This window comes from Pteronotus mesoamericanus, unplaced genomic scaffold, assembly GCF_021234165.1.
Source record: "Pteronotus mesoamericanus isolate MK-2021 breed Mesoamerican mustached bat unplaced genomic scaffold, CSHL_Meso_final contig_73, whole genome shotgun sequence".
Taxonomy (NCBI): Eukaryota; Metazoa; Chordata; class Mammalia; order Chiroptera; family Mormoopidae; genus Pteronotus; species Pteronotus mesoamericanus.
Genome location: NW_026555245.1, coordinates 9,057,218 through 9,065,374, shown reverse-complemented (window position 1 = coordinate 9,065,374; position 8,157 = coordinate 9,057,218).

Here is an 8,157-nt window from a genome sequence, read left to right as displayed (position 1 = left end):
TGAACCATGTGAATGTAATCACCATTTAAAAAAATACATTTAGTGCCTAAATTAGAATTGTCCTTAAGAGCTGAGCATTCTCTGTCTACATTCTGAATTTCTGTAATGTTTGCACATGTTAAAGTGATCATGTGTTACATTTGTCTCAGGAAAACTTAAAAAAGGAGAAAACCTTCATGGGACCACAAATGCTATAAGTGTTTTCTTTATGGAACAAGGCCGAGGAAAGCAAAGGCAAAGTATCAGATGTTTCTTCAGGAAAAACAGTTTAAAAAGATGTCAAGTTCAAAAAGTAGGGCAGAAGAATCTCCCAACCACTGGGTTTTCTGTATAGACAGGTCTCAAAATTTAGACTGCAAACCGGTTAGAAAGCTTCTCCTCTGAGGCATACTTCCAAGGATGGTTAAAATGTCCCTATGACACTCAGCAATTACAAAAAGATTGAGGCCAAGATAATAGCAACAGCTAACTTGGTGATAAACAGACGGGAAAGGGTGAGAAGTAGCTTGGGGTGAAACGGGACAATAGATCTACAAAGAAAAATGGAAAACCTTATCCAAGGCTACTTAAGATACCATAGATCAACTCTGGGGCTGGCAGGGAAGTCTCCCCAGTAAAAAGGCACCCGAACTCTACCGGAAGCCCTTGCCTGCTATTTGGAGAGGCCGCAGCCCTTCACTGAGGGCGTGGCCGCGCTGGAGGGACCCGCGAGGCAGGCCCCGCCCTGCCTGTACAGCTGCTTCCTCTGCTCACACCCTGCACTGTTTAGATCTCATCTACTGCTCACGTTCAGCTCGTATTTCTCTGAGCTTTCTCGCCTCTTAAATAATTTAATAGACTTTATGGACATCTTTACACCATTTTAACAGTCAGGGAATTGTGTGTAAGGTGGCTATATTCCCTGGACTAGAAATGCAATGGTTGGGTTTCAGACCAAATCTCCTTGGTTTGCTTGTCCAGATTCTTGGGGACCTTAGACAGATCCTTGATCTGGGTTTTGGGGGGTTTTTTCTCTCAGAAATGAGAAGAGAGGTTATCTACAGGGCACAGGAGGCAACACCTGTGGAGCCACAGACGGCAGACCCGGCCCAGCCCTACAGCATCGCTTTACCTCCCAGGGCCTCCTTCCTCATCAGAAAGTGAAGGAGTTTCTGAGATCTGCGATTTGAATTTGATAACAAACACCCAAAAACATAAGTAAGCCACACAGAAAATATCATATTTGGATATATGAAATAATTCCATGTTGTTGCAAAGAAAATAAGTGCTTCTCACTTTATTTTTCATAAGCACAGTTATGGTCATTTTCTTTCCTCTATACCCTTAGAATGTAGAATGCGTACAGAGTTTTCAACACCTGAGTTCTACACTCAGCAATCGGTATACCTAGCTAGGGTTCATTAAGCATCTCTATTTGTCCAAGAAAGTTTCTGTTACATCTAGAGATACGAGACTCATGGGGCCAGCCTGGACACCAACTCGTTCTATGTGACCTAAGAGGTTTTTTAGCAATCCAAGTTACAGGGATGCTAGGACAGATGGCATTAGTATAAAGATGATGATGATGATGATGTTTCTTTCATCATCCCCCAGTTCTGCGCGCCTCCTCCGCCTCCTCCCCAGTCCCTGTGTACTCCTCTGGCAATGGCTTTGTGCTGATTTGCAGGAGAATGTGATTTTCCTGCTCACTGCACCAGGACAACGCTGAGAGAGGCTGCCTCGCAGAATGTGTGGGCAGATAATTCTATGTGACATTTTAAGATGCCTTCCAGCTTCCAAGTGTTTGAGAAACAAATGTATACTTTTTCCTGGCCTTGCTCTTCTACCCACCTCTTCTTCCCCCATTAAAACAGACATCCAGCAACTTGCAACTTGCTAAGGCCTGCTGTGAACTTTGGGTAGCTATGCAAAGGCAGGAAGTGTGACTGGATCGGGCGCCAGCTGGACAGAAGTGAAAGATTCGGTAATCCCCCACTTGCAGCCTCACTTGGCAGGGAAAGCACTGACCTAGAATTCTAAACGGGAGGTGACAAGTTAGTACTTGAGTGAGCCACCAGCCATTCAGCCTCAGCAGACACGCCTTGTGGGAGGATGGGCCTCCGCAGTCACAGGCTCTCAAAAGTTACAAAGTGGCGTCTCTGGATCTCCAGGGTTTCTTGGTGGTTTATGTCTACCCTCACTCCACTCAAAATAACCAACTTTTACAAAGTTGTTTATCAAGTTTTCAATGTTCACTACAAAAAACTTGGGAGAAATAATTGATATGCACAATTTCTATCTCCCAGCAACAGTCCTTTATTTCCTTCTTCCTGTCCTGTACATTCATTCCTGGAGTATCAAGCTCATACCCTGCCTGATGCTGAGACGTAATCTCAGCTCTCAGAGAAGATGCGTTTTAGGGTGGAAAATGAATATGTACACAAGTATTTCAGGGACTGCAAAGTTAAGAGAGAAATGACCTGGGAAATATGATGACGAGGAACCTGAGGGTGCGCTGCGGGTACTTTTGATAAGGTGCTCAGGTCAGACGTGAAGAGGTGGTGTCTAATCTGTAGACCAAAGATTGGGCAAAGCCAGCTCTGGGGAGGCCGGAGGGAGAGACTGCTGGGCAAGGAAGGAGCCTGAGAGGGTCCTGGGACTGAAGGGGCAGTTTGGGAGTTGGACCAATCAAGGGCTGAGCCAAGAGGTGACCAAGAGCCCGGTCAGGTAGGGTCTTGTGGGCCCACCAGTCATTGTTCTTAATGTAACAGGGAGCCGCTGGAGGGCTTTAAGCAGGGCAGTTACACACCTACCGCACTTCATGTGCGCTTTTAAAAGGTGACTTGCTGCTGTTTGGAGAATAGATTCTAAGGGGGCAAAGTGAATGCAAGTAGACCAGGTTCAAGAGTCTAGAAGAGATGACACAGGCTTGGACGAGGCAGCTGGGGAATGAGAGAAGTAGGTGGACTGCAGAAAAGGTCTGAGGTAGAACAGGTGCGCTACGGGACTCCCTATGACAACGAGGAAAGATGAAACCTCCTCTGCAATCTTGCTGAACACGACGAGGATGATTCATTAAGAATGGCAAGCAGTTGCCTATCCCTAGAGGTAAAGGCTTCAGCTTTGGGAGAACTTTTTGTTTCAGAGGAATTATCATGGTAGGTCCAGTATTTATAAATTCATTTTTTCACCCAAGGAGACATTACTGAGCGCTTACCCAGGGCTAAGCACTGTTCTGCTTACGCCAGCAAACCAAACAGTAAAGAAGCCCTGCCCTGACAGAGGCTGCATCCTACCACACGGACAACACACGTAACAAATGACCTAGTTGTATAGCATGTTAGGCAGTGACTCCTGCTCTGGACCAAGGAGAAACGTTAGCAGGGTAAGAGGAATTGGGAGCACTGGGAGTGAGGGGGAGATTCGGGTATCCAAGAGGGAAATCAGGGCAGGCCTCACCGAGCAGATGCCATTTATCAAACATAAAAGATTATGTATTGTAATAATATATAAACAGTGGGGGAATAATCACTGTTTTGGGGGGCCGTGGGGGGATAGAGATGGTCATGTGCTGCGGTGACGGCGAGCAGTTTATTTTTTTCATACTATCCATATTGCTATGCCATTAAAAAGTTTTAACATTGGTATTGCAGTTCACCACACACACAGGCCATGCTAGGCTGCACCCGTCTTCCCCATGTTGCTTTGCCACACCCCACCAGCCACATTGCCCACCTTCCTCTTCGCCGGTTCGTTTCCATGATTACAGAAAGGGCTTTCATGCAAGGCAGCTTTGAATTTGGATTCTTGTTATTTTTTTTTTATTACTCTGTGACACCTTTCTGGACCACACATAAGCCAAAACAAATAAATCAAAGCACAATCACCATTTATTTCTAAGGCAGTGTGTGTGTGGTGCTTTGGAGTTGGGACTGAGTTTGGGGTATGAGAAAATGACGGGGACAGCGGCAGGACTTCGTGAGAGCTGAGCTGCCTCTGCCGGCTCTGCTGCCGCTGCGGCTGCCGCGATCCCTGGCTTTGCTTTATCTCCTTCCTTTGTCTTGGTATTTGCTCTGGCCCCCATCAAGAAAAGGAAAGACTAAAACCACCACTGGGTTATTAACACTACAAAAGTTATTCTAAAACTAAGAATGGTTTCTGTAACAGGTACCGTAGACTTTGGCCAGGTGATTAAACAACTTGCTCTGTGCCCATTTCATGCTTCCACGTGGCACCCCGGAGCAATGTAGCTCAGGTAAGAAAGGCTGATCCAAAAAAATGCGTATGCACGTGACCAGGGCCAGCTCGGCTGGGTGTGGTGGATGGTGTGTCTTGAAGAAACAGTGCCAGTTTTGTTCCTTACCTTACAAAAAAGAACAACAAAATAAATACATTTTCAGATTTAAAATACTCTGATGATTTTTCCATATCAGAATCTTTTTAGGATCCTAAGAGATAATAGCAGTGTGCAGTCCCCTGTGCAACTTTGCCCACTGGTCGGTAGAGAGCACTTCTCTTAAAATGACTCCTTTAGAGACTTGACTTGTGCAAAGTTTGGAATGCCCTTTATATTGATCATTTAAAAATGAAGCAAAAGGGGGTAGGAAAGGATGAATAAGCAGAACGCAGAGGAATTTTAGGAGAGTAAATCTATTCTGCACGATAGTATAATGGTATATACATGTCATTATTACATGTGTCCAAACCCATAGAATGTACAACACCAAGAAAGAACTCTAATGTAAACTATGCACTTTGGGTGATGATGTGTTAATCAATGTAGGAGCAACAAATGTACCACTCAGGAGGGAAGGGGGGGATATTGATAATCAAGGAAATCTCTGTAACTTCCTCTCAATTTTGCTGTGAACCTAAAACTTCTCTAAAAATAAAGTCTATTTAAAAGAAAGTTTAAAAAACTAAAATAAAATAGATGACCTTTGAAGACACTGTGCTAAATGATATAATAAGCCAGCCACAAAAGACAAATTCTGTGACTCCGCTTATAGAAGGTGCTTAGAGTAGTCAAATCTGGAGGCAGAAAGTAGAATTGCAGTTGCCAGGAGCTAGGGGGAGGGAGCAGTAGGGACTTGCAGTTGAGTGGGTACAGAGGGAGCTTCAGCCTGGGACGACGGAAAAGTTCTGGAGATGAACAGTGGTGCACAACAGTGAATGTGCTATCACTGAACCGTACACTTGCAAATGGTTCAGTTAATAATTTTGTGTTCTCTATAATTTGCTACAATTAAAAAAATAAAGCCCTGGCTGGTGTTGCTCAGTGGATTGAGCGCCGCCCTGCGCCGCCCTTTTGATTCCCAGTCAGGGCACATGCCGGGGTTGTGGGCCAGGTCCCCAGTAGGGAGCATTGCAAGAGGCAACCACACATTGATTCTTCTCTCTCTCTCTCTTCCTACCTCCCTTCTCCTGTCTAAAAATAAATAAATGAAATCTTAAAAAAAAAAACAACCCAAAGTAGGGTGGGGAAATAAACTGAGGTAGTAAGTGAGTAGGGCAAATAGCTCTTGGTCTGTTGGAGTATGAAGAATATAACAGGACTTTGGCTTTTCTTGGCTGCATAAATTGTGATGACTTCCTTGCCCCATCCCTCATTTTCTCTGGGAACAGTGAATGATAAGGGGAAAGGATCTTTAGCTACAAAAAAGGCAGCAGAAATGATCTCTCCTCATTTAAAACAGATTCCTTCCCTGCTTAGAGTGGCCCTCTCTTCTCACTCTCCTCTGAACAGCACAGACTGCCAGACTGGAAATGGCAGCGGAGCCCTGCACCTTTCATACAGAGTAAGGGCTCAATAAAAAGTACTTGTGAAAATTGACAAAATACATATTTCATAAAGCATCTTTTTAAAAAACTGCTAAATGAGAATTTACTAGGAAGGGAAAGGCCCTTCCGCAACACAGGGGTTCCCTGGGCTGACTTTATATATCTGCCATTATTTTATATCTGTTATATAAAATAACAAGGGTGACAGAGTATTTTGAGATTAAATTATACCTCCCCCAGTATTTTCCCTTTTTCCTGTGTCCTTACTCAAGCAGTAGTTGAGTCTTTCTTGTAGAACGAAGAGCAGAACTCTATAAAACGGTCCTTAGAGATCTGGTGAAGTATATGCTGAATCGGGCCGGCAGAGAAGCTAGATGTGGCCCCTCACAATATTGATCTGGACAGTGTCTTCTGAAATTTAAATTTGTAGCCTTTTAAAAATTGGGAAGCTTCACATACAAATATGGGTTCCTGGTTTTTCTTTAAAAAAACATTAAGATGACTCAATCAACCTTGTTTGCCGACAGGGCAGTAAGTAGCTGGACCTGAGGTGCAGCTGTTGCCTTTAGACTGGTGCATTAATTGGGATAACATGAGCCACGGGAACAAATAGCTCCTCAGATTTCAGTGGCAAAACATAAAGGAAGTCGATTTCTCACTTATGTATAACAAGCCCAGAGCAGGCCGTTCATAGACAGGGACTCCTTCCTTCCTGTGACTCCTGGGGGCCTTGGGGTTTTGATTTCAGTCTCTGGAATGGCAAAACGCAAGTGCCAAAGCACACCATTTCTTGACCACCTTGCTCTGAAAGTGACATCCTCTGCTCCATTCCATTGGTGGGACCCAGTCATGTGACCCACCTAGCTGCAAGGGGAGCTGGGCAATGTGGAGCCTGGCTGGCAGTCACTTCCTGGTGATAACTATTCCACTGGAAGGGGAAACACAAACATGGGGTGAGCTTGTGCAACTCTGCCCCAAATGGGCATGCACATTCCAATATACCAGAGCCTCACTACCACCATGTTTATCCCGGAGTGGTCCCGAAAGCTTTGGGGTTTGTGGCCCAGGCTTAAGGTGTTTCTGGACAGGGTGTAAGGAGGAAATATAGAAAGTAAAGAATTCTTCCTAGGATGAAAAAGAGATTTCCTTGGGCTGGGAGGAAGAGAGAGGCCAGAGGAACCCTGGGAAGAGGGTCTGTGTGCCTCATTTCCTCGTAATATCATCTAGGAAACTGTGATACCGTGGGAGGAATGATTGCACGGCACGTCTTGGCAGCTAGGATGATAGCCACCTCCACCCCACCCAGACACCCTGTGTCCCCCGGGGAACACAGAAGCAGTAAAGAGCTAATCGACTGATGTAGCCATATAAACCTGGACAGTAGAGACAACTCAGCCAAATTTTCTGGGGACAGAAGAACAACTGGCTGTGTGGTTCCCCTCCTCCCCAACTCAGTGGTACTGTGTAAATCCCTGGGCTTAGGGACTCGAGGAAGGAGGGAGGCTAACTCCTTCAATCCCACAGTAGATTAGAGGCTAGAGGTCTACCACCAAGTCATTACATAAAATAAATGATAGGTGACAATTCTTGCATATGAGGTTATGTACTGAGATTCATACCCTTGTTAAAGAGAGAACCACAGGTCCAAAATGGTGTCACTTGTGCTAAAGGCCCAGGATACCAAACCTAGGTTTAATACCTGATCTAGTTGCAGTTTCAACCTCTCTGAAATGTAATCTTAATCAGTCTGGATTTTTTTCTGGTCAAGCACTGGTAGTCTGTCACATAGGTCCCTCCTCCATTCCCCATAGAAAGAAGCAGCAACAGGTATGATAAAACACTTGCCATTCCTTTTCCCACAACAGAATATAGCCTGGTCTAAAAATGATCTTTCTGTTGTTAATAGTTCCTTTGCCCCATTCATCTTTCTATTAAAACCTTCCACTTTGTACAACGCCTCCCAGTGCCCTCTTGTTGCTAGATGGGATGCTGCTCAAATTCATGAATTGCTTAGTAAAGCCAATTAGATCTTCAAACCTACTCAGTTCAATTTTAACATCTTCCATGAAATTTTGCAATTTGCTAAATGAAGTTCCTGAGGAAGGCAGTGACCTTGTTCATTTCAGGTTTTTCTAGAAACTTTGCCTTCCAACTCCCAAACCCAAAGCATTCCCTCTCTTCTGGGCCCCATCCTGCCTACAGACCAGCAGAGCAAACAAAAGCCAAAACCTGTCAGCTTACAAGCCTTTTAAAGGGGTGGTTGACACAGGCACTCCAGCTCCTGGCACATCAACTTTGCTCAAAGATCTAGGAAAATATTTTTATATTCAAAGGAACTAGGTTAAACTGTGGCATAGAATGCCAAGTTCACATTTTTAAAAAAATGATGAAATTCCA